Raw genomic sequence first — 27286 nt, forward strand, 5'->3', positions numbered from 1 at the left:
AACCTTCCCATATCATGTCAAATATGTCACATATATTGTAAGGAAAGAAGGTACAACACTGGGTGTTAGATGCTTTTTCAGCCTTTGTCACCTACTTGCCAGCACGTTGCCCAATTCCAATTCTCTGCAGGTTTATCTGGATGCCCAGCATTACAGACCAAGTCGTCCCACCACTGGAACAGAAATTAGTCACACTACGTAAAGTTAAAAATCTGTGAAAGTAGAAATCAATGCCTTGATCCTCCTCCCTCTACAATTTTTCATAAGGCTGTTACACTAAACAAGCACCATCAGTAACCACTTTGAGATTTTCTTTATAAAAGCTCTCTGTTAGGAAACTTAACTTGGTCTGTATATTAAACTTCTGTGATTACAGTGACTGCAAAGTATTTGTGTTCTGAAGAGCTGTAAACTAAGAGCAAAAATAAGCAGTGCTGTAGCTAGCTGAGGCACAAAACTGATCTGATCCAGAAAAGAAATCTCCTGTGATTTTATCAGCTCCAACCAGTTACCACTACCTACTGACAAAATAAATGAAAGCAGAACAGTGTCTCAAAAGTGCACTATGTAGGCCATAACCTTTTTTTTCTTTAATAACTAGACTGGTACATCTAGCTACAAAACCACCTCTATTTCATTGTTTAATGAGTCACCTCTAGGCCCATTAGAACATGGGAACTATGTATATGAATTTAGTACTCCTACAGATCTACTAAATAAATGATGAACATTAATTTAAAAGGGCTATTATTATTATTAAAAAAATAACAATATGGCGAGATAGAGACAGTGCAGCGCCTGTGTCTTTCTACATGTATGTTTTTTGTGGGTGTTCACCAGAAAGTAAGCCTTCATATGAGCACAGATAACCACACGGACACATACAAACATACATCCACCTAGATTTATACTCAATCTTGCTAAGTAAGTCCGCATTTCTGAGATATATGCCAAAGAATATTTAACCATATTGCCACTACAACAGTACTGAAAACAACCACGATCAATGCCTCAAAACTTCCAGAGTAACATTTGGCTTGAAGTTTTCCGAGGAGAGAAAAAAATAAATCTTCAGACTCAGTGGACATTACATCAACTACACTACCTGCAGGCTCAATCATGACTTTTGACAGCAATTATGCAAACCTTCAGGTACTAGGAAATACTCAAAATAATTCAAAAAATTGCCAAAGAAAGATTGCTGCACATGTTCACAAGCTATTTCTGAGTTACACTCTATGCAATAGTTTTGACTTCACTGATGATGCATCAGGCATTAATCAGCAAAACTTCTGGATCATTATCTTAAGTTAATTTTAGTAAGTCCTGCTTATTAAGCAGGGTTCATTCCCCAATTCTCTAAGTTGAAATTAAGCATTTAAAATAAAAACTAATCTCATACTGAGGCATCACTGCCCACTTGCTCACCAGATAAAAATATAATGTTATGAGGAGGAAAACCTGCATTTGGGGCCAATCACAGCAAGTCAAGAAGCAAAAAAGAAAATCTAGAAAAAATTATTTTTATCATCAAATCTATGACATATTTTGCTAGTTTTCCACCCATCATTTCACACTTCTAAAACTACACAGTTGTTACTAGATATCTTTTGGCTGACAGTGAGTTAAGTGAAAAAGTTACCATCCACAACCTGCCCCAGTTCCTCATTAACATCTTTCTTCTCCACATGTTGCTGCCTCCTCAGATCCGCTAGCTTAACTGCCTGCATAGCCAGTTCTGGTGCCAGTCAAAACATTTAGTATCAGATTAAATTTTGTTTTTAAATGGAGGTTATTTGACAGAGACAAGTTAAGGAGAGGCTACAGATGCAATTCTACTGTCAGACAGGATATAATAACTTCTGGCAGGATGTGGTGAGGTAGGCTTGGAGCTGTAATCTTTCCACCAAGCTCAGCGGCAACGAAGACAGCATTTCAGACCACAGCGTTAAAGTTTTGGAGGACAGATGAGAGGAAGAAGTGGCAGAATACCAGTGACGCAACAGTAAACTCTCTTAGAGACTGGCTATCGCTATAAGAAAAAACTCTGTCTCATGGAACTAAAAAAGAGAACAAAACTCCTCAGTTTTCTATGCTATCTTATGTTTATGCAATAGCCAAAAGCAGTAAAAATATGAAATCAGGAGGACTCTCACAGGGCAGGTGGCGGCATTTACTAAAACTATATCCTTACAAGATAAGGCTTATTCCAGGACTGGCCACATGCATACAAGGAAGTAGATGACTGAAGCTCTTACTGAACCCAGCAGCATTTAAAATTTACTATCCAACCAAGAGATGGTGCTGTGAGTAGGGTTCCTTAAGGAGACAGTCCAGATACTTCTACCTCGGGGCTTCCCAATTCTTCCCCTTCCTCAGTCATCTTATGGCCACAACAGCTGCCTCCAAGGCTTATGAGCTGGGTACATGTAAAGCCTGTCTCTAAGAGCCCATTTGTTGCCAAGTCCTACAGACCCAGCGGTCAAAATCAGGCAGCGGTTCAGCCCCTTTGGATACGTTATCTAACTAAGATCGATCATTAAATGCAAGTAAATGTTGCCTGCTACACAAGCTAAAAATTGCTATGTTGCACCGAGTAAGGAAACAGTGAATTCACCTTCTTCTTGGGCTCCAGACCAGTGCTCTAGCCAGAAGGCTGCGCTTCTCCTCTCCGCTTAGTTCAAGAAAAATTCATTCTCTGCTCATTTCACAACACCTAGAAATGAAAAAGAAGATCTTACTGAGATAGCATGGGAAATATTAATTTAATTTTGTCCCTTTTCAATAGCTGGATTAGGAGGTGTTTGTAGGCCTGGTTCTAGACAGGAGATAATAAATTTCAGATGGGAATATCAAAGGCACTTGCAAAGCAATGTTATTGCGATGCTAACTCTGCATCTTTAACTCTTCAAATTATAAAAAAGACAGGTAGTCACTAATAAACACCAGAGATATGCCATGTTTTCTTACTCCAGGGTCAGCAACCTGTAATAAATTCAAACAGATGACACACTGCTTCCATGGAAAAAGAAAGAAAAGGTAAGAGTGAAGTAGCTACTTTCATAATTTCTGTCTGGATAGAACACACTCTAATTTGATTTCTCTGCTGGGAAGAAAAAAAAAAAAATCTACATTACCCTTTCTCATTCAAAAAAGTAGAAAAAAAAATAGGGGTTTCTAGGAGACACTGCAACAGCAAAAATGATACAGTATACTTGCCGCTTTTAAGAAGTAGAAACATTTGATTATTTTGAAGTAGCCGGCCAGAGCTGGCAGTTGAACTCAATTACGATTCCATCAGGTGCCAGCTGATACATTCAATAGTGTTTGAGAGAAGATGAAATACAGTAGACCATGCAAATCATAACAGAAAGTAATCTCACTAAGCTGATACCAAGCCATTCCTTGCCTAAGAATAGGTCTCACATTCCAGATAAAGAAAATTTAAAACATTAAAACTAAAGGATGAAATCAACTTAGCAAAATAATTTAAAAATACTTTTGTTTTAAAAGCACACGCCCACAGAACTTAAAGCAGACAAACATATAACATGGTATTCTCCTTGAAAAAGATCACAAATAATGAAAAAGGTGGTATCTTGGCAAATGCAATGTCCACAGTGTTTTCTGTGTCCATCTGCAAGAGGCCTGTTTTCTCTACGCTATTTAGCATATGTTGGGGGGAGATAATAATAAGGTTGTCTGAGATTTCTCCAAAGGCTGCACAATGAACTACACATGTAGCATTTACTTAGGATTATCAAATGCAGCTGCATTGGAAATTAGGAAAATACTGAACATACACAGAAGTGAAGCAGTAGACTCAGTCCTTCAGGGTGGTTGGTGCTTCCTTTTGCTTAATGCCAGCTAGGCCCCAACCCACTGAGAAAAGCACTACAGATTAGTATTTTCTGCCAGGCCACTCTCTAAATTAACGTTCTTAATTGTAGTGGCATGCTGCTCAAGGGCAAAAAAATAATTCTAAACTCAGAGAAATCAGAAGAAGGACTTTAAATTCTGCCCTCCTAAATAAGAGGATTAAATAAGAGGGTTATCTTAGAACTTAAGGTAATATTTTAAGCGCACAAAGAAGCTTTTTCTCATCATTATTTTCTAGAATGCTCTGTTGTCCAAGTCATTTTGTTTCAGAGGGCTTCAATTTCTTTCCTTCAGGTACTACTCCAGTGCCAAACAGATCTTTGGTCCTCCTGGTAATCAGACTCTATTTTCTGTATCTTACCCCAGGATGTCATAAACATTTTGCTTCACCTCTGCAGGTTCATCTTCTCCTCTGGCCTTAAAGACATCGAACTCTATAAATCAATTCTGCTCTTGCCATTATGACAAGCAAGCCCTACTTATCCTTCTTGTGGCTCCAAGTCTTGAATTTTTTCCGTCCACTAATGCTCTTACCTCTCCACAAACACTCCTGTTAACTCTCTGTAAAAATATATATTTCTGGAAGAAGGGGACTTTGCTTCATAATTGGTGCAGGTAAAAAAGTATCCTCCAAAAGTAAGTCTAATTCTCTAATCTGGTTTCTCCAATTACTGAAGTTTGGAGTGGAGTTCACATCCAAGGTGACTAGAAATGAGCACTTAAAAGATGCAATACAGTTCTATGTCAAGACTATTAAAGAAGTATACTGCTAAAGACTTAGAATTGGATTTGATCCCTGAGAAATCGCCATATAAATCCACAGACCTCAGCACATTATTATTTTTAAAAAATAGCAAATGATAAAGTAAACACTTACTGCAAATAGGACTAAAGACTAGACAATAACAGCAAAAATGTAGGTTAAAAGGAACTTTTGGAGATCATCTAGTCGAGACTCCTCCTCAAGGCAGGGCTACTTCCAAGTTAGGTTGGGTTGCTTTAGGGCCTTCTCCAGACGAGTTTTAAAAACCTCCAGGGATGAGGTCCCTCTCTAAGCAACCTGTCCCAGTGCTTAACCTCGCTCCCTGTGAAAAGCTGTCTCCTTACATCCAATGGGACCTTCCTTCATTGACACTTGTGGCCACTGTCCCCTGCCCTGTTGCTGTGCCCAGGAGAGCCTGAATCTGGCTCCTCTACTGCTCCTGCAACCAGCTCCCTGCAGTGCCTTCTCTCTCGTCTCCTGACAAAACAGATCCTGCAGCACCTCAGTGGCCTCCCACTTAACACTTTGCATTTTCTTGACCTCCTTCTTGCTTTGGAGCACTGCAAAGTGGGCACAGCTGTCCCGCTGCAATGGAAGAGGAGAATCCCCTGCCCCGACCCGCCGGCTGTGCCCAGCCATTGGGAAGCCTTCCTTGCCGTTAAGGGCGCGTGGCTGCCTTGCCTGTAATTCACTGCCCACCAGATCCCCATGTCCTTTTCTGCAGGACAGTTGGCAGCTGGGCCATAGTGTTGTGCTGGGTAACGCCAAACCAAGTGCAGGACTTCTGCTGAGCTGTCTCTGTGAACAGGATTTATAGAGTCTCACGACAAGTAGTCCTGTCCTAAGAAACTTAAGCCTAAATTAGGTGAGACAAGTAGATGAGACAGGATGAAAAAAAACTGCTCAAGAAGGGCAAGCCATTAAAAAAGAGGCCAGTTAAAAGTTTTGAGCAGGATTCAGAGGGAGCATAGAGACAAATGCACATTCAGGAGATTCTGTTCAAGGTGTGGGAGACAGATAAGTGAGAGACTCAAATCCAGGAATGGGTGATACAGATAAATAAAGCAATAGTATTAGAGTGTTACCTGGCCGTAAGGCGCATGAATAGAAGAACGATTGAAAGCAAAATAAGATTATGCACAACCTTAGGCACGCAGCTCACCTCTTCATTCAGTTATTTATTTTTTCACTTCTGAGATTCCAATTAGGCAACATCAAAGATACCACAAACCACTTTAGGTATAAAAAGGTCTTCAAAAGGAAAAGTAGTACTGCAGTCTGTCGGAGCTACCTGACAAAGAAGAGTTCAATAATCCTCTACTGCACTTGAGCAATAAGAAGTGAGAACTATAACCTTAAAATACAAGTAATAGAAAGAAATAGGTATGTGCCTGAAAGGAAATCTCAAATTCATCATGCTAAGCTTTCAAAGACAAACTTTAAACAAAATGGAGGTAGCTGAAAATACCTATTCATTTTGCTTTTGAGAAAAACGAATCCTCTGGCCTTTAGGCAGTAGAGAATTATGTGGTCTTTTGAACTGAAAAAGTGCAAACTGTAAGGGATCAGACTGAATAAATGTTAAGATGCCAGTCTCACAGGGCCTTTGGGAGCCTACTCAATAACAATATTTTTGAGATGTCTCACACAGGAATGGTGTATTTGTTATAGTTATTTACACCTTGCAGAGTAAGCTAATAAAGATGAAAGGATGTGTTTATGCATTAAGGAACAGAGACAAAGGAAATATCTGCATGAGACCACATAACAGGTATAAACAGGCCAGTCATTTTAAGGTAAGCTGAAAAGGAAAAAAAACAAAGCAAAACATAACAAAAAACTGGTAACTTTCAACTGGACCATAATACAAAAAAGATTAACGTTTTCCACTTAGCATCTTTCAAGTGTTGAAAAATTAGTCTGGTTAGTAGGGCTCTTTCCCTCATGTTGTGGCTTAAGCCCAGCCGGCAACAAAACACCACGAAGCCGCTCGCTCACTACTCCCCTCCCTGGCCACAGTGGGATAAGGAAGAGAAAATATAAAGAAAAGCTCGTGGGTCAAGACAAGGACAGGGAGGGATCACTCACCACTTACGGTCATGGGCAAAAACCAGACACAACTTGGGCAAGAAAAAAAAACAATTTAAATTACTACAAATCAAAACAAAACAAGGATAATGAGAAGCAAAACCCAACCTTAGAACACCTTCCCTCCAACCCCCTCTCCTTCCCGCCTCAGCCCCACTCCCGGTTCTCTCTCCCTCCTCCCCTGCAGAGGCACAGGGGGACGGGGAATGGCGGTTGGGGTCAGTTCTCCACACCTTGTCTCTGCCGCTCCTTCCTCCTCAGAGGGAGGAGGACTCCGCACTCATCCCCTTCTCCACCGCAGGGTACCTCACATGGGCTGCAGTCCTTCACAAACTTCTCCAACGTGACTCCCTTCCCACAGGCCGCTCTTCAGTCCCAGCCTGCCCCAGCGCGGGCTTCCCCAGGGAGCGGCGGCCATCTTGGGGGCATCCCTCCCCCCTGCTCCGGCGTGGGCTCCTCTCTCCCCGGGCTGCAGGTGGGCATCTGCTCCCCCGCTCCCCTCCGTGGGCTGGGGGGGACAGCCTGCCGCCTCACCGCGGGCTGCGGGGGCATCCCCTCCTCCTCACGGACCTCGGTACCCGCAGAGGGGTTCCTCTCACATCCCAACCCCCCGACTCGCCGGGGGTTCCCCTCCGAAATCCGTTCTCCCAGAGGCGATACTGCCGTCGCTGACGGGCTCGGCCTGGGCCAGAGGCAGCTCCGGCTGGAGCCAGGGAAGCTTCCAGAAGCTTCTCACAGGAGCCGGCCCCGCAGCCCCTCCCCCGCTACCAAAACCCCGCCACACAAACCCGAAACAGCTCAATTTAGGCAAAGACTTGAAATGCAGAATTCATTTAGTCCTCATAGCAAAAAGAAACATCCTTTTCATAAAAAAGGCAGAGGCAAGTAATTGGATGGAGGAACAGTTTCCTAAATCTGTAAAGATGATTCCAGCACTACTGTCACAGCTGTTGTAGATGGGACAAGGGTGGTATCCAACATCCGAAAATGAGACGTACACATCTAACAAGGCTTCTTGAGTAAGCCTGGTGTCAACCCTGCTGCAAAGACCTGCTTCCTGACTACATGTTTTCTGTGCATTTTATTCAGGCTACAATAACGATGGTAGCTGTGGAGAAGCCCCTTGGTTGGTATGATGGGAAGGTTAATACCAACAGAAGCCATCTCCATTGCAGAAGTTCTTCCTGTGCTGTTGAGCAGGTGTTTTGGGTTTGTGTGGTGGAGTTTTCGTAGCAGGGGAGGGGCCGCAGGGGTGGCTCCTGTGAGAAGCTCCTAGAAGCTTCCCTGGCTCCAAGTCAGATCCGCCTCTAAGTCAGATCCACCTGTGGCCCGGGACAAGCCCATCAGCGACGGTGGTAGTGCCTCTGGGAGAACAGACTTAAGAAGGGGAACCTGCAATGGAGAGAGGGGTGGAATATGAGAGAAACCCTTGTGCAGACACCAAGGTCAGTGAAGGAGGAGGGGGAAGAGGTGATACCCCCGGAGCCTGTGGTGAGGTGGCAGGTTGTCCCCCCCCAGCCCATGGAGGGGAGCAGATGCCCACCTGCAGCCCGGGGAGAGAGAAGCCCACGCCGGAGCAGAGGGATGGATGCCCCCCAAGATGGCTGTGACTCCATGGGGAAGCCTGCGCTGGACCAGTCTGTGCCTGAAGGACTGCAGCCCATGGAAAGACCTACGCTGGAGCAGCTAATGAAGAACTGCAGCCTGTGGGAAGGACTCACGTTGGAGGAGTTGTAGAGGACTGTCTCCTGTGGGAGGGACCCCACGGAGGAGCAGGGGAAGAGTGAGGAGTCCTGCCCCTGAGGAGGAAGGAGCAGCAGAGACCAGGTGTGGTGAGCTGACCCCAACCCCCATTCCCCGTCCCCCTGCGCCGCTGAGGGGAGGAGGGAGAGAGAACTGGGAGTGGAGTTGAGCCCGGGAAGGAGGGAGGGGTGGGGGGAAGGTGTTTTAAGATTTGGTTTTATTTCTCATTATTCTGCTCTGATTTGATTGGTGATAAATTAAACTAATTTCCCCAAATCGAGTCTGTTTTGCCTGTGATGGTAATTGGTGAGTGATCTCTCCCTGTCCTTGTCTCAACCCATGAGCGAGCCTTTCATTATATTTTCTCCTCCTCACCCCACCAGGGAGGAGTGAGCAAGTGGCCGCATGGTGCTCTGTCGCCAGCTGGGCTTAAACCATGACAGCAAGAGTGCCAATAAAAAGCTGAGGCCCTTGGCCGAGGACCTAAACACATCTCAAGGCTGGGATCCAACTCAGTATGCAAATATATTTTGCCCTGGTGAGCCAACATTAAGCAGAAGATATGTATGATTTTCAGTATCTAGTATATTGCTCATAATATCCTAAAAATAATTATAAACACTGATTATTGGGCTGAGCCTGTAATCCTCTTTAGGAGTAAGATACCTACTGCATAAATAACTTCTTGAGGAAAAAAAAAAAAAAATCAACTTCGTTATGTGGCAACCTGTAAAACTAACTACATCTTGTGAAAAGAGAAAAATAAGGAGGCATAAAGGAGCTGACTCTAATTGACACCTTTACTACAATAATCTGGAACAATACTTCAAGAGGAGCAAAAAACAGGTTTAGTCATGGCCGCCTTTTCTTGCATCATATAAAAAAAAAGTTTTCAATCTTTCTTAAATGATGTATTTTTACTTCTTTATTGAATTCTTTACTTAATCTCTTTTATCCTTTCCTTTCTGCTCTTTTTAAGCAATTGCTAAAATTACTCAGCAGAATTGCACATCAGGTATACAATACTTCCTGTCTTTGGCATGAGATATATGGGAGATGGGAGCTTAAGAGGCCAGTCATTATGTGCAGTCCATAAGCTAACATCTCCTGCAGACAAAATATGTTCACAGTTATAGCAGGGATGCTGCCAAATTCGATTTAAACTATCCATTTAAAGTCCTTTGTTTCTGCCACTAATCAAAGTCCATCTTTGTTCCAAATATAATGTTCTCTAATGTCAGGTATATTGAGGACTCCACCAAAATGGAGCAAAGAACTTGGACCTCTAATGTAGCTACAGCTAAAATACAGACAGAGGTAAAAATACAGAGTGGGCAGTAATGAAAAAGTCATGAAAAAGTATAAAGACATGAGGGAAAAAAAGCAGGGAGTTGGGAAGACAAAAACTCAGCAAGAACAACGATTGCCCCATCCTCAACAGCAATGGAGGTTCGTGCTTCCCCACCTGAGTGGTAACTGTCTGGTGCACTGGGACTCAGCAGGAACCCACATCTGAGTTAGCAGGCATTACAATATTCTGCCTAGGAGCAGGTTAGCCTTACCCTTACCTATCTACTGGTTGTATCAGCCAACAAGTAATTGCTGTGTACTTTTCAGTTCAGTAAACTCCTGCTTGCAAGTCTCTGTGGATGGTAAAAGATGTTCAAATAAAAGTGACACAGTAGAGGAAGGGTACAGAAAATAAAGGTACAGTTTCATTAAAGAGCTATCTATCAGTTTGAATTTACTAATATTGCAATTTTTTAAACTAAGAAAATTAAGGTGGCCTTCCGGTTTCACAAAGGATAAACAACTTCGCCACATTGGGAAATCAGCTCATATTTTTAAGTCTGAATGTTGATAGAACAGTATTTTTCAAACAGTTTGCCTCGGTTTGAAGCTGCTTATGTGGCAACATCAGGAGATGATAAAGAAGAGCAAAGTGTTTCCCTTTAGGGCTAACACTGTATGTGGACATTACAGGAATGTCATTATCAAAAGCTTTGGTGTCACAACAAGATCACCAGCAATCTACAAAGATTGACTAGACAGACTGACAGGCTTAAGACCTTGTCTGCAAATCAATTTGTATGGCATTCAGTTTCTAGTTCTCCTTTTCCTGAATACAGTGATGCCAGAGTGTCCACGATCCTCAGAAGACAAAACCCAATTCTATCTTAAAGTTCCTCTATTTAGTTTACAGATGCCATAAACTTACTTAAATATTTATTAATATTTTTCAAAAAACATAAACCTGAATCTGAAAGCTGTAGATTTGGAGGGGGTTGCGTACCAAATCACATTAATTCACAAGTTTTAATTTTAATTAATACACTGAAGTCCAGAACAAAATATTTACAAGCTGTCCTTTAATACAAGAGTCTTTTAATAAAACCACTCATCTTTCACCTGGTATGAAATATGAATGCTAAGTATAGAAGCATCCATGGTTTTGGATTTCTGCAAAGTTAAGAAAAGTAATACCCTGGTTAAATCAAAATTACAACTATATGTTGCAAACAAGTACGAGCACACGAGTCCCAAAACGTGCACATCCATTTAAATGAGCCACATGCACGGGGACATTCTTGAGTGTTGCTCTGCAGGGGAGTCACAACACTCATTAAAATATAATAAGCTCCACAATGAATAGAGCAAGTGCTCATTATAATGTAATGAGCAATAATTATCACACAATGGTCCTGTGGAGTAAACTCATTCCATTCCGAGAATGTTATACCTTTTTTCTTAAAAAAAAAGCATAAATGGGAGCTTCTCCCATCTCTGTTCAGAACTAGGAAACATATAGGCATGTTGACATGACATAGTATATTTGACCAAACACACTACCATAATGTAACAACAGAAGCCAAACTGACTTCAGTAGCACAATGGGCATTAATAGCTTTAGGAAATCAGTCCTCACCTGACCTTATATAGTCTGAAACAGCTCAAGTTCATTAGCCTTCAAGTGACAATGCAAGGCTATATAATCAACAAAGCTCTTCCTGCTGGCTTTGCTTGAGAGGTATTTACAAACCTCCTGAATAGGTTTCTGTCTAGGAGGCTACTTTTCAAAGACATGTACAAAGGAACATCCCTCTGGTAATCTTTTCCATTCATCTGCCACATGGCTAAAGAAAGATTATCGAAATAAAGGTGCCCTATTTTTCTTTCCCCATGTACAGCCTGTTAGTCCCCACATTTTCACTACATTAGATCCAGAACTTCCCAAACCTTCATATAAAATGACATAGCGCTCTCATTTTGCAGAAAGTTAACCCAAGAAAAAAAAAAAAAAAAACAAACCAAACCCCTCCCCCCCCAAAACCCAAGCCCTACCAAAAAGCAGCAACTTGTTGGCTGAGTCATCTTGCATAAATTCTCCATAAGCTGCTCTGTGCTCTCAGGCTTGCTTCTCTGGTAACGCACATCCATCTACTGACACACATCCATTACCTTTTTCACGTACAGTATAAAACATGGCTGGTATTAGCATGATGCAACTGTTTCAGCTGGATCTGAGAAACAGAAAGGCCTCCTCTAGGACAATATTCATGTAACAGGATCACTCTCTCCAAACCCTCTAAACCTAGAGTGTCCAATTTACAGCACACAAGCCACAGGCACCGCCAGGCCAACGTGTTTATATCCCAGCAGCAAGCTGGGGACTGATCCATGGTACTCCACTGGCACTGGCGACCTGCTCCCTATCTATAACCCATGCACGGCCTGCATGCCCGTAACGTGCCTGGTAAACACCTGGGAAGAAGGTGCTGCTGCGTAAAGGCACTTCTGGCAGCAGGTCACATCATCTGCTCCAGGAACAGTGTCCTGGTTTTGGCTGGGATAGAGTTAATTTTCTTCCTAGTAGCTGGTATAGTGCTATGTCTTGGATTCAGTATGAGAAGACTGTTGATGACACTGATGCTTTCAGCTGTTGCTAAGTAGTGTTTAGACTAACTCGAGGGTTTTTCAGCTTCTCATGCCCAGCCAGCAAGAAGGCTGGAGGGGCACAAGAAGTTGGGAGGGGACACAGCCAGGACAGCTGACCCAAACTGGCCAATGGGGTATTCCACACCATGGGATGTCATGCCCAGTATATAAACTGGGGGGAGTTGGCCAGGGGACTTCACGGCCTGGGGATTGGCTGGACACTGGTCAGTGGGTGGTGAGCAATTGTGTTGTGCATCACTTGGTTTGTATATTCTATTATTATAATATTATTATTATTGTTGTTGTTTATTTTTGTTGTTGCTGTTATTGTTGCTGTTATTATTATTTTCCCTTCCTTTTCTGTCCTATTAAACTGCCTTTGTCTCAACACACGAGTTTTACTTCTTTTTTTTGATTCTCTCCCCCATCCCTCTGGGTGGGTGGGGAGTGAGCGAGCGGCTGCGTGGTGCTTAGTTGCTGGCTGGGCTTAAACCACAGCAAACAGTAACCACCTTCCCACCACACTGCTTCCTGGGGCAACTCTGGGGCACCCACCATGTTAATGCACTGTGAACCTCATGCCTAGATAGCTATCCTGAGAATATACAGAAAAACAAATAAATCCAGTTTATTTAGGAAACATTAGACCTCGTATGAATCAATTGTACCATGAATACTTTGCAGTCTTTACCTGACACTGAAAGCAGCTCAACCAGCCAGAAATGTTGAGTGCCACTTGAAAACATATGTTTGCTTGCAGATTGTCTTACCACTTTCCAAAACCACTTAGAAGGGTTTCTAATACAAAGCTATGTTGGATTTCAAAGCGCTAGTTATACTCATTCATTTTCCATGAATGCACAAGAACAAACATTACATTTCTTCAGCAGTTTTTTAAAAGAAGTCTTAGACGGTTCACAATTTAAAAAAAAAAAAAAAAAAACAAACAGAAAAAAACCCTATTTAACATACAATGCTAAATGAACTGATTATTTTATACCTTCTGCCATGCAAATACAAAAATATTTAAGATGTCTCTAGGCTGAATAGGCAAGATAATAACTCTCAGCTCAAATTCCCTAATATGAATGCAAGAATTTGTGCTTTAATGAATGGTAAATACATAACAAATTTTCTTCATCAGCAAAGTGTGTGGAAATTGCATGTAATAAATGATGTGTAGCTTTTTTTTGTGACTCCAGTAAGAAGGCTTATTATTTATGAGAAAGAACAAAATGTAAAACATAAAAGAAAGTGATTGAGGACTGTAATCCAGACATAAATTAGTTTCCTTTTTATTTTTAAATATTGGCAGTTCCCATGGGCAGTTAATAGCTGCCATGCTAGAGTGCTGCTCATATGCCCTAGTTTTATTTCACCTCTCCTGAAAGCCAAGATTTTACGCTTAGAAGAGTCAGCAGTTCCCAGGTGCTAATACAATATATCAGTGTTAAAAATACCTTCCTACAGTCAAATGAAATCCTTCTCACTATTGAACAAACTAAAGGAGCTACCTCCCTTTTAGCAGCTACTTTTTCCTTCAAATATGCACGAACACATGCATATACACTCCAACACCCTCAAAATTAATAGCAACACTGTTCCTGTCCTGCTGTTATCATTTAATATGTATAATACGACTGAAATAACCAGGGAGCTGCTGAAGTCCTGTGTACAGCCCCCATCAGTTAATATTTAAAATAGGGAAACAATAACTAGACATGATTTTGTGTTTAGGAACTAACTACTAGACAATGGGGCTTTATGTTTATGTCAGAAAAGGTAATGGATTGTGGTCTGGAAAATAAACCTTGAAGAACCGCTTGGAACTGCCAAGATTAGGGAAGAAGTAGGTAAAAGGTTAATTCCTACCCAGGGAGATTGTGACCACCAACTCAAATGATACCACCTACTCAAAAGAAGACAACGAAGGAAGAAGACAGAGTCTGTGCACTGATTTACATGAGGGGCAAAGAAGAAAGAACCAATCTAAGGAAAATAACAATGAATATGTATTAGTTAAGTGTGTAAATGTGAGAATTCTTGAGACAAGGGTGTGCTGTCTTGAGACAGGCACCCATTCATGCGCATCAATGAAATTAATTTGAAAACACCTCTACTCTGTGTGTTACTGGCTTGCACACTGGGTAAATGAACCCCGTTTGTGGGACAACACTGCCACCATTGCTAAACTATTAAAATTTTTACTAGTTATAGGAAGGTTGTCTAATGAAGGAGCACTTGTACTTTACAAATAGTACCGAATTCACTGGGACAGGGTCTCAAACCTGGTTCTGAATATCTCAGATGCTTGCCCTACTACTATGGAGATGGTCTCTATGTTGCTGATTTTTTTTTTAATTATTTATTCTATCCATTTGAGTACCACCAACAGCAGAACATGACAGAAAGTTTGACTGAATCGCAGCTAGAAATCCAAGCCTGAGAAATTTCACCCCCTGCCCCAATTCCAAGCGTCAGCTTAAGCCTCATTCCAACAACTGCCCTATAAAGAAATAGTGTTTACAAGAAAAGACAGAACATAAATATTTCCTCTGGGCAAGGCATAATTACTGATAATGAAAGGCACTTCATAGTCTCTTGGACCAAAAGATTTTCAGTCACAGCTCTCCCACCACCCAATAAGAGTGTGAATTAAACATAATTCAAATCCAAATGAGTAATATATTTAATAACAAAGTTATACATTTGGTTAAGTAGTCTAATCATAGAATATTATTCAAAAGAAATCATTTAATATAATTGTGGAAATGCACATTCCCATCTGTGAAAATAGGCAGACTGGGGTCAAAGAATAGTTCATTGTACCACCACACGATGTGTCCAATAACTTTTACATGCTTTTAACAGTACCAAGGATCGTTCTTTTTTTAAAAAGCCAATTTCCATTTCTTTGTACCTTCCCAAAAAATATGTGTGTGCATGTGTAACCATATATGCATCCCTAACTGTGGCTATTAGGGCTTAATGGCAATTAATTAGGAAACAATACAGTGCACGATGGAGACACTGGACCAGGCTGCCCAGAGAAGTTGTGGATGCCCCACCATTGGAAGTGTTCAAGGTCAGACTGGATGGAGCTTTGAGCAACCTGACCTGGTGAAAGACATCCCTGCCCATGGCAGCGGGGTTGGAACTGGATGATCTTTAAAGGTCCTTTCCAACCCAAACCATTCTGTGACTCTATGATACACCTGGAAATACCAAAACAGGGAGTCAACCAAACACAGAGTTGGTTGTTTTCAATAGGAATACTGCACAGGGAGAAGACATGATCGGCAGTATTTAGACCACCTGCATTTAGGCATGTACTTCAGTTCAAGCTACCTATGTCACCTGCAGGGAGAGGCAGGTTTCTCCACCAAACAGTTCAAAACTATTCAAATGCAAGACCCCACCACAGCGCATGAAAAACCTGAAGCTGGCTGATTTGCAATGCCCAGTCCACCGCCCCCGCGGGTGGATTGGCTGAGCACACAGCAGTCCTCAGTTCCACCTCCAGCAAACTGTCCTACGGAAAAGCATGCCCATCCTACCGCCTCACTCCTTCCATCTGCTAAGTCAAGATGATGTGACTGATCCCTCTTGTAAAGGACTTTCAGGGTTCAATATTACAGACTATGCAGTACTACACAGACCAAAAAATCTCAAAGGTCGCTACAGTCCTATGGTGGAAATGCAGCCAGCACCTGAGCTAGCTTGGGTATTTTTATATGACACTTCACAAACACCCTTTAAAATTTGTCCATTTAAGCACTGGACAAATTGAAACCTAGGTAAGGTGGAGTGAGGATGGAAAAATATGTCCGTGACCTGAATATATTCCCCCTTGCAAGAATATTTGCTTAAAAGAATCAAATAGTTTCATGAAGAGTGGGGAGCCAAGTTTGTAATTGTAAAATAACTCTCTGCCTTTTCTATGATAACAAACCCAGCCTTAACTCTGCTCAGGTTTGAAGTAATTCCACAAAAATAAAAATGGCAATTACCATCATGCAAAATCACGATTCTTACAGGCCTCAGGCATCTGTTCAATGTATTTTCAGTATACAAGAACTGCAGATGTGCAAACGCCACCAAGTTGCTTGTCAGTTACTTATAGAGCTACATGACTATGTTATTCTGGTTGTGCTCAATGCACAAAAACATTATTTAAAAACAACCAACCCCAAAACAACAACCCCCCCCCCCCCCCAAAAAAAAAAATAAAACCCCCAAAACCCAAACAACACCAGAACAACCAAATAGGAGATGAGGCTTATGCATGAGACTTGGGGGATTTGAAGGGGGTCTAGTAACTGTAGCAAGTGTAGAGTTACCTCACTCCCTTCAAATCCCCAACTGGTTTCATTTAAATTCCTGTTGGTTCTCCACCTGCATATTAAGACCAGCACAAAAAGTAATGGTACATTATTTAAAGCATCTCAGTATCAGTAGTTTGTCTGAAAAAGCCTGTTTTGGAGGAAAAAAAAAATCTCATTCTGCCAGTCTTCCTTCTCCCTTATGGGAGACATGATTATTTTGGCTCCCAGTTCAGGAGCTTCTTAAAAATTCTACTTCAGTTCTTATATTGAATTTTCAAATTCCATGCAGCTTCGTTTGCCGGAAATGGATAGCCAAATTGTGTTTATGATCAAAACCAATTTACAGAGTAATGGAGACACTAACACTTCAGTATTAGGCTCTGCAATATTTCTTTAAAACAACATTGTAGAATATTCGTTCTGTAATTATTGTGCAATGTTCATGTCATACATGAAGTTACAGAGTGCTTCAGGGACTTGTCTAAGATTGCCCATCAAGTAAGTGGTGAAATTAAAGCACTTCACCCTGATTTATCACTGGACTGTACTCTCTTGAAACTAGAACACTGTTGACCAAGGAAAATAAGTTTTCTACTATAATTAATGCTAGCGAGGTTTACATGCTAGATTATATAAACCTTTGTAGGCAATTTTGGGGTTTTCATATTATTTCCGCTTATGACCTTCGTATATGCATTTCCTTCCTCTAGGAGAAGATGAATAGAATCTATTCTATGAATAGAATCACTTTATATTGATTTTTTTTTTTTTTTTTTTTGCTATGTATTTCCTCCCCTTCCTGTCATGTCAGTTGCCACCTTTGTTTTGCATTGCCTACAAGCAAACTGTGCCCCAAAGTGTCCTGCTGGCTGATTTAGCTTAGGCCCCTTTGCAGGACAGGTCTGCCAGAGCTAACTAGCTGTTAACTGTCCAAGCGGGAGCTCATGTTCATCTGCATGACACAGATGACTCACTGGTATTTAGCTGGTTTGATTCAATCTGATAACACCGATAATTTTCAGCACTACTTGTATTAACAGAAACGTAGTACTTAAGGAGAGCAGGAGCTTCCAGACCTAGAACAGGATTTTTCATACCCTTCAAATTTCATTTATCAGCCTGAGATGTAGGTTGAAGTCCTCCATATAACCATATTGGGAACTAACAACTCAATCACATTTTAAATGTGTTTATTTCTAGTTGTTGATAAATATCCAGTCCTTATTAAAACCAGTGATTAAACTTAAACTGAGTTCAGAGATGATTTTTCTTTTTATTTTTTTGTAATCACTTTTAAATACAGATTGTTCCCTGAAGGGTATTACATAAATGTTACGCACAACAGGAATGTCAGTACTAGCACAATAACAACTGTACCTCTCTGGCACGCACACATACACTCTCCCACACTTATTTTGGATGTTGAAGACATTTATCCCCAGTTGTTTTATAACATTGCATATGTTCATCGGAACTATTACCACGAGCCAGCACAGCATGCACCAATAAAGTGGTTGAGTTAGAGTCTCTGCATTGCAGGACAAAAACACTAGACAACAATAATTTTAATGTAGGTAGTAAAGAATGCTGCTCTCAAATTAAACTACCTGAGGAATTAAACAGGTCAAAGTATAAAAACTTCAATTGGCATTTTGTCCTAATAGCGGGGTCAGCACTCCTACCCTGGTGAAGCCTTACAGGATCCTCAGCACCTACAAGTGGAAGGAATTTAGTTTTGAATCTCATCTGTAAATGGTTCAGTCAGCAACACAGTGCCCCCTAAGCCACGCTTGTGCACTGGATCTGCTCCTATTTAAAGGCAAGTGCTGTCTGACACACTATTTCTCCTGTCATTTGTTAGAGGGAGAAGGTAACAGAGAATGGGGTGGTTTGGGGTTTTTTTTCAGTTTGCTTGTCTGTTTTCCTAAGTAGAAATAAAAAGTTATCTATTGGTGTCCCTAAGTAGGATGATTAGTAATTTTAACTAACTACAAAACTATTACATTGTTTCCATAGGTTCACATTAAAACAAAACAAAACAAAAGAGCCAAACCTTAATTTCCATTAGGTAACTATAACATACCATGTCTTCTTCAGAAAAGTCTGAAATGAAATATTCTGCCAAAGGCAGTGGAGTAGGTTAGGGAAGCCTTTGGGTTATTTCTCTGTATGAGTCTTCTTACCTTTACAGTTAGGCAAAATGCCAAACATACGCCAAACTTTTAAATTAATTTAATATTTCCCCTGAAGACAAACATTTACTGTCATCCAGGAGAAGGACAGTTATTGCAGAAGGAAGGCTTCAGTGTTTTCACACAACTGCATATGATGGATTGCAGCACAGAAGTAAAGCTTTGGAAATGAGGAGCTATGCTTAGTGGCTTGGAATAAAAAATAAAATCTTTACCTTTAATAGAGGCAGTGATTTTATCACCTGTATTAACTGAAATCATAATTTTACCTGTGTTTTCCTTCGTATTTCTTTTGATCACTAAAAACTAATGGGGCATTGATGCTCACGAAATTGGATTTATCCCAAACCCTAATCTGAATGATGAACTACATTAAAATACAAGAAATGTTCACACTGCTTTACAGAGACCCACTAAGATAAATACATGCAGGGTTGTACATTTGCCACGTTTCACTGGCTTCCATACCCTGTCCTCCTTGTATCTCGTCACTCACAAACCAGACTCTCTCTTTCACAGGCACACACAGACGCACGCACACAGAGAGGGGTTCAGGACTACCTTGTTTGCAAAGGTACCTGTTAGTGAAGTCATCCTGAGGAACTCCTTGCTTGCAAAAACACTCAGTTCCAGACCACTGGCAGGGCAATTGGTGAAAATGTGGTGTGAACTAAAGGCACGCAGTAGTTTCTGTTCATTAAGAAGGATACCACGGGGGTGGGCTTGGAAGAAATGAAGAGAGGATTCATTTCTGGCTGTCCATTATTTACAGTGCCCTTTACACAAAGTAAAGTTGGGTCACTGCTTGAGCCTTGACGAGCAGCTAAAGGTAAATCTGAAAGAGGTTGGTTTGTTGTTTTTTTTTTTTTTCCCGCGATTTCAATCCTCAGTTATCACATAATATTACAGACACGGGGGAAAAAAAACCCAAAACCCACAACTGAGACTGCTATTCAAATATCAAGCTTACTGTTCTCCACGTACAGTTCCACATGGCGTGCTTTTTGTCTAGAGACGCTCACATACGCGAGTTGAGCTAAAGAATCTGCCTGCCATCCCCACTAAAACGCATCTGCACATTATTCCCGCAAGTTAAGCAGCAGAACCGTAGAATTCCGAGCACGGTCACACACAGACACACACGCACACAGCCCGCCGCTACCTTGCTATGCCTGTATTCTGCGGGTCCCCTTGTAATTGCCTCGGATAAGCGAACGCGATTCTGCAGCACCGCAAGGGTAAGGCTTACGTATCAGCGGCAACTTTGAGACGGCCAGATTACAGGTTGTGGACCCGCTGCGATAGCGTTAGCGCACGAAACATTCCGCCCTGCTCGCAAGGCTGTGTTAGCAGCACCGCTGCCCGGAAACAGCCCTGTCGCCCCGCACCAAAGTGTCATTTCATTTAAGCCTTACCTTGGCTGACTTGCCCTAACTGGTGACAAGGCACTTTAATTTATAAGAAGCGAATGGGGACTTTTCGCAGGGCCGGCGGCACCGCTGCTCGCCGTCCTCAGAGAGGCACCGGCCCCGGCTCCGCGTCCCTCGGAGCCCCCGGCCCCGGGAGCCCCCGGCCCCGCTCCTGCAGCGCCGGCAGCCCGGGCGATTGGCTGCGCCGCCGCCCGCCCCCGCTCCGCTCCCTCCTCCTCCTCCTCCTCCCCTCGCTTCCCCCCTTCTCCGGCACTTCGGGGCCGCACGCAGCCTCCCGCCAGCAAATGGCAGACCCGGGCCGGCGCCGGCGCTCGGAAGGCAGCGCGATTCCTCCCTCCGTCCCCTCCCTCCGTCCCTCCCTACCGGTGGAACGGGCGCCGGCACCTCTGCGTCCGCCAACCGCCCCGCTCCGCGCTAGAGCTGCCGAAGGAGGACGGCTCCGCCTTGGCGACGGCAAACCCCCAAATTCGGTGCCGGGAAGGGGTGGGAGGGGACGGGGGACCGAGAGGGCTGGGCGGGGGGCGCGGGGAAAGCGGGCTGGACGGCGCCGGGGCGGCAAGCCGGCGGTGAACTGTCCGCTTTCTGTGCAAAGGCGTCGCAGCCCGCTCAGCGTTCCACGGCCGGCTCCTTCGGCGGCCAGCCGCGGCGCGGTCCGGCGGCGGCTGCGAGATTCGGACCGAACGCTGCCCCTTAACGCCTCCTTCCAAGCCTGCTGGGGCACTGGAGCTTTCGCGTTGGCCGCCCGGCCCCTTCCAGATCAGCCCCGGTCCTGGAAAGCCTTCCCGCCCTTCGACGCCCCTGTATTCGTATTACTAACGCCATAAACTGTAAGTTGGTGGGTAATTTATGTCCTTGCAGGCTGGTCTGCATCAAGGCAGGCTGGCTGATGCAAAAGTCATTCCGAAATCCGGACCTCGTATCACAGCTTTGCTCCAAACACACCTTATGTGGAATTAAGGTTAATGGCATTCTCCTCATTCAGGGTTTCGGTAACGGAGCAAACGTGTCAGACTCTGCTTAGCCAACCTGCTAAGGCAGTGTATTAAAAATGTAATTAACATAGAAGTGAAAGCCCTGGCACATACCCCACTGGCACAGAGGAACCTCGCTTCTAGCCAGCAGGACGCGCGCTCTGGAGCGAGCCGTGGAACCACAGCCCGCTCCGGTCCCAAAGCCCCGGCAGGGAACGGCAGGACAGAACAAGAGAAAGCTACCGGTTACCGGTATTATGGGTCAGAAGCGGCATCCCAAGTATAAATGATAGGCGCCCCATGTATAAAGGATCTAGACTGGAAAAGGAGAGCTGGAAAGAGTAATTCTATGATTTAACATAACCGTAAGGGAAGCTGTTGCACCAGATTAGATGGAAAGAACAACACTGCTCACTAAGATCACTTAAAGTCGGGATAAAATCCAGTGCTGGATTTTGAGAACTTTTCAAACAAAATCACTCTGAGCTGCTCCGCGATATACAGTAGAAACACTCTTGCAAGCAGGGTAGGGAACTGAAGGCAAGAGGCAGCTAGGTGTTGGAATTTGGGAGATGTAAGCTCTTGGAGGGAATGAAATAGAAGCTGTTTCCATTTGCTATTTATACGTCCTCTGGCTTGCAACTGCAGCACATATGAATCAATGCTTTAATACAGAGTCTTCAGAATGTTCTCTCTCGTGCAACTTCTGTTAGGTTTTGCATAGCTCCGGATTCGGATCTCGTGATCTGGGGGAGGGGCTGCTTTTATCCAGATGCTTTCACCGTTTTACTGCACTATGGGAGAAGCAAATTTCAAATCTCCTTGTCGGGGAGGCAGTTACATTAGTAACATGGAGGGAAAAAGGGGGGGGGGGGGGGGGGGAGAAATGAACAGACCCCCACCCCTTTCATTCTCTGAAGGCCCACACAATTTCACATGAAAAAGAATTCACGCCAAGCCACCCTCCAAAGATGCCCTCCTCGCTGCTTAAAGTGAAAGAGGCAAAACATAGGGGTTACCTTTCAGCCTACCAACCATTTGATGAAATGCTGCTTAGGTGTAACAACCCAAGGATACAGCTGAAAACAAAATATTTTATTTTAAGGTCTTTTTTCAGCAATTTTCAGTGAATAAGGCAGAAATATGAATATTCACCAGATACTCAGAGCATAAGTCATCAATTCATTTGTTTCTGCAACAAGAAGTATGACAAGCAGAGGGAAGTCTTGATGCTCCAGAAAAGCATTTAAAAGGTGAAAATTGAGAGAGAACTTTCTTCTTTTTTATATATCTAATAAATACATGCATATACATTCATATCTACGTATTTCAGAGACTTCTCTCAGGCAGGAGCAAAGAATACCAGTTTAAAGAGATTATAACCAGTATTGCAGACTAATTTGGTATAAAATGGTCAAAGATTTTCTTATCAATCTAAAATTATGCCATTTCAAGGAAGAAGCTGACAGTTGGAAAACATTAGCCTCAGTGAACTCTGACATTTCTTGTAAGCCTATGTTTCAAGACTAAATACTGAGATTTGGCGTTACTGATGTTAGGCCGATCCTTTCATCAGTCTGAATGTTAAAAGAATCTACATTTGGCATGGGGGAAAAAAATCCTCATGAAAAGAACCTCAAAATTAAATTATTGTCTGGGACTACAGTGGTATTGGCAGAGGAATTCCAGGGGAATTTGGGTATAACCCGTGAAGTCATTGTGTGCATACGGTTTACCTCGGGAGTCCAGCAGACTTACACAATTCTAGCAGTATATCAAAATGCAGAACTTTGCAGATTGCATTCAGAAAGTTCTCTTCCTAGACTCGAGAGCTTGTGACAATGATTACAGGGGGTGGAAAAAAGAAGGGGCTTTTTTCTAACTTGTGGACTTGTTACATGTTTAAGAGCAATACTGAAAAGGAGGTAGACTAGTTATGAAGAAGCATATATAGCTGTACCAAAAAGTAACCAAGTATCTACAGATTTAAAAAAGAAAAGTTTTTCTTTTGCTGCTGTTGAAATTCTCTTTGTTAGATAACAGCTCCAGTTAATCCTTTAGAGGATATGCCTGCAAAACCAGTCTCTCTTTGTTGGTGCTTAATATGTTAAACATGTATTGATCATCTTGCAGGTAACTGCTAGAGAACTGATCATTCAGCTAACATTCAACAAGTTATTAAAAGACTAAGTGGTTGATTAATACATAAAGTAATGGAAAATCCAGGTCATTGATAGATTACAAATTTCCTGTACCCTAGATACATTAGGAATGGCTACGTTTGTATTGGGATAAGGATGTTGCCAAGTTCAGTCCAACTCTTCCTTGTTCTTACGCACGTGCACTCTAATAGCTGCAGTCAAAGAAAGTGAGCAAAGTCGCTGCCAAGAACCTCTGCTCACACACTGAGAACAATTGTACTGGGATTTTTCATGTCGTTGTTCAAAAGCACGAGGGAATATCCCAGTTACCCCACCCCCAGCAGCAACTTTCCGGTCTTATGAACAGATTACAAACCACTTCCCTTTTTCCTAGAGTGAAAGGATAAAAAAAAAGTATTCTACCATTGCATGCTACCAATTTCACAATGCACGAAGAGGAATAACACCACCTCTGAAAACAAACAGCAGTTAACACTAGCTGTGTAACTGCTTGTGTTTTCTTTCTTTTTTTTTTTTTTTTTTACCAGATTAAATCATTATTTTTGTTCTCAGCTGCAGTGCATAAGAACCAGTCCCAGCAATATGCCTGAGAACAAGGACACTCCCTCCAATTGCTATTTCTCTTCTTATTTGATAAACAATTTTATTCAGAGTTATTAATAAATATTCTTACAACTACTAATATATGCAGAAATGAATTTTCTTAGAAGTTGGTATGTGATCTACTAATGACAGTTCTTTAGAAACTATAATCTAAAAATATTTCAATAAATGCAATTAACAATTGATCCTAAAGAGTTTAAAAGTAAAATATGTCAAGTAGGGTATAAAAATAATGTATATCATTTGATGATGCATCGCAATTGGACATAATTGACTCACGATATCACTGCTATTTCTAGGTAGAACATGACCTAAAAGAAACAGACCATAAAAATGCAAAAATAATTTTGAAACCAGATGCATTCAAAATATTGTTGCTTCTCTATCTTTAGATTTCTTAGAGAAAATCATACCAAAATTGATCACAGCAGTCAAAATTTTCATTTTTAGCCGAACAACATTTTCTGATACAAAATAGTGGGACAGAAATTTTTAACTCTGTCTAGTGGATGAACACACAACTGAGCCATCTTCATGTTGCTCATGAAGACTCTCTGCAGGGCTCCCAGATCATGCCTACTGCATATTGTATTTTATTTTTTTTTTAATTTGGTAATGTGCACAAATATTCAGAGCGAATAGGATTAAGGCAATTCATTTTGCATATGGTCTCTCTGAATATTCTTTAAGCCTCTAAAAAATTAAAATAGTCGATTAGAAAAAATAAATTTTTAATACAGGTTAGCAAATTCTACACAATACTAACCGCAGAGGGAATGGCAATGCTGCTGATACTGCCTTGGCTCCTTCTACACTAAGCATCACTGGAGTATTTTCTAATAAAACAACAACAGCTGTTCCTAGATATATGATGCCAGTAACAGTTGCCAGTCACAGAAAACTTGTGATAATACAGTCATTTGCCTTTAGTATTGCATGAAATGACAGGTAAAACATACTGACAGGACTTGGAGAAAACAACATAATACCTGGCATTTTGCTACCTGTTACCATAAAACTCTGAGCTAATTAGTCCCTCTCCAAATGCAGGAAAGCACAGAAAATATATAAAGGGCAACAAAAGAATAGTGTGGTGTTTCACTGTCTCAGTCTCTGCATCACAACACCAAGGGAAAGACAAGAAAGAAGACTCAGCTAAAGGCAATGAAGTGATTGACTCAGACATCAGTAGATCTTTCAGCCCATCCTGTGGAATTTCACATTAGCATATATAATAGACACCATTCAATCAAGAAACTTGCTTAATTGAGATGTTTCCTAGGAAACCAATATAACCCTGGTACTGTATAGAATGCAGTGACCACTCTAAAATGGGATGCTTCCTGGTAACTATATAAAGTTTACATGCAATAGGCATCATTTTTGTAAGTTTAAACCTCATAAGGAAAGTATCCTGATGTTTCTGAAACTAATATAGGCAAAAATAATCTTTTTTTCATTCACAGGCTGATATTAAATCCTCACAGGTCAAGGTTCTCTCTGGATTGTTGCAAATGGTTATTCAGATACTCTATTTTTAGATAATATATCAGATGATTACAAAGATGTCTGATTTCAAATTATGAACATTGTATCTGGTGGAATTTGATGGCTCTTATAGCTGGTAATGAGATACAGCCTTCTTCCCCGCTGTAACAGGAGCTTTAATAAATTTTTGCTTAGAGGTAGGTAAATACTAACAGGCAAAAAGCTCCTGGGACATTCTAAAGACAGATTTTCATAATATCATCCTAAAGGACATTATTTCTGGGGCATATTATGTACTTTTTATCTTTACTAAGTTAAATTGCTTCTTTTAGACTCAGCATTCAGTAGGCTAACAGCAGATCAAAAAAGAGAACACTAAAATGTTACAAGATGATGATGAGACTTCTGTTGAAGCGAGAGTATCCTTTCCACTGAAACCATAATGCTGAAACATGCTGAAGCTACGTGAAGGAAAGATTGGGTAATTTTTGATATAGAATCTTCACTGGAACTTAGGAGTCCTCCATGCCTCCCCTGTACTATATCTGCATGTCGTACAGGCTATTCTTTTTTACCACTTCTTGCCAATACGAGGATGCGCCCAGATCCTGTTTGCTCCTTGCAAGAATGTACAGGATCCACAACATGTTTAAGTATAACGATACGTGCTCGTCGCTTCATGCCCTGTCAGTGGGCAGCACTGAGAAGAGTCTGGCTTCCTCTTCTTTACCCCCACCTCTTCATCGGGTATTTATACACATTGGTAAGACCTCCCCAGAGTCTTCTCCTCCCCAGGCCAAACAATGCCAGCTCTCTGCTTCGCCTGACACGATACATGTTCCAATCCGTTAATGATTTACCTGGCCCTTTGCTGGACTCGCTCCAGTACATGCACGTGTGCCTTGTACTGGGGAGCCGAGAACTGGACTCAGCACTCCAGATGAGTCTCGCCAGGGCTGAGGCAATGGATGACCTCCCTTGACCTGCTGGTGACGCTCGTCCTAATGCAGCCCAGGATGCTGTTGGCCTTCTTTGCCGCAAGGGGACAACTTTGCACTATATCTGTAGTAGTTATATTTTGTAATTATATTGAGCGGTAACATAGGACCAAAGTTGAATTTTGAAAATTACTGAACTATTTAGCAGAGCTCTTAGTCGCTGAATCACCTACAGCTTGTGGGACAACTGTATTTAGTACAGGGTTGTAGAGTCAATTAATGTCTAATCCCGGTGCTTCTATTAACTGGATTAACCTAGTTTCCGACTAGAGCAGGAAAAAGGATAAATCTGAGTAGATTTCTGAAAAGAGGAAGAAACTGAGGGGAAGTCAAACAAAGGATAAACTTCTCGGTCACTTCCAAATTCTGGAAGCTTAGATTGACAGCATTTTCATTTCGAAGTGTCAAATGAGAAAACAAGGTTAAAGAACATATAGCGTAGTCCACAGCGGCAGCCTTAATGCACTGTAGCCGATGGGAAGGGCTACTGTGTCGGCACAGCATCCCTCCTTTCTGCAGTGCCAGGCCTGGTGCTAGTATGTCCCCCTCCAGTGTGCTTAGCACAAGTGGGAAATCATAAGATTTTACCGAAGGTTTTAAAATTCCAGTGGAGATAAATCTCTGATCACCAAGGTAAAAGCCCCCTGCCTTGTACTCCTCTAGCCAGGCAATGAGACAGCTGAAGAAATGGAAACATCAGTCAAGAAA

At 42.1% G+C, this 27286-nt stretch overlaps 1 protein-coding gene across 11 annotated transcripts in view; it reads right to left on the reverse strand.

The window, feature by feature from the left end:
• CDH18 (cadherin 18) overlaps positions 1–27286 on the reverse strand; it is a 542660-nt gene that overhangs the window by 235310 nt on the left and 280064 nt on the right. For 6 of the 11 annotated variants that reach the window (XM_030041840.1, XM_030041843.1, XM_030041839.1 and 3 more), the window contains one exon: positions 2618–2716. The exons of 2 other annotated variants lie outside the window; for them this stretch is intronic. The gene's annotated coding sequence lies outside the window, so the exon portion shown is untranslated. Of the gene's footprint in view, positions 1–2617; positions 2717–20341; positions 20535–27286 lie in introns of those variants that run through there. 3 more of the 11 variants (XM_030041848.1, XM_030041845.1, XM_030041841.1) reach the window with 2 other exon arrangements.

The sequence above is a fragment of the Aquila chrysaetos genome, chromosome 18 (assembly GCF_900496995.4).
Source record: "Aquila chrysaetos chrysaetos chromosome 18, bAquChr1.4, whole genome shotgun sequence".
In the NCBI taxonomy this organism is placed as follows: Eukaryota; Metazoa; Chordata; class Aves; order Accipitriformes; family Accipitridae; genus Aquila; species Aquila chrysaetos.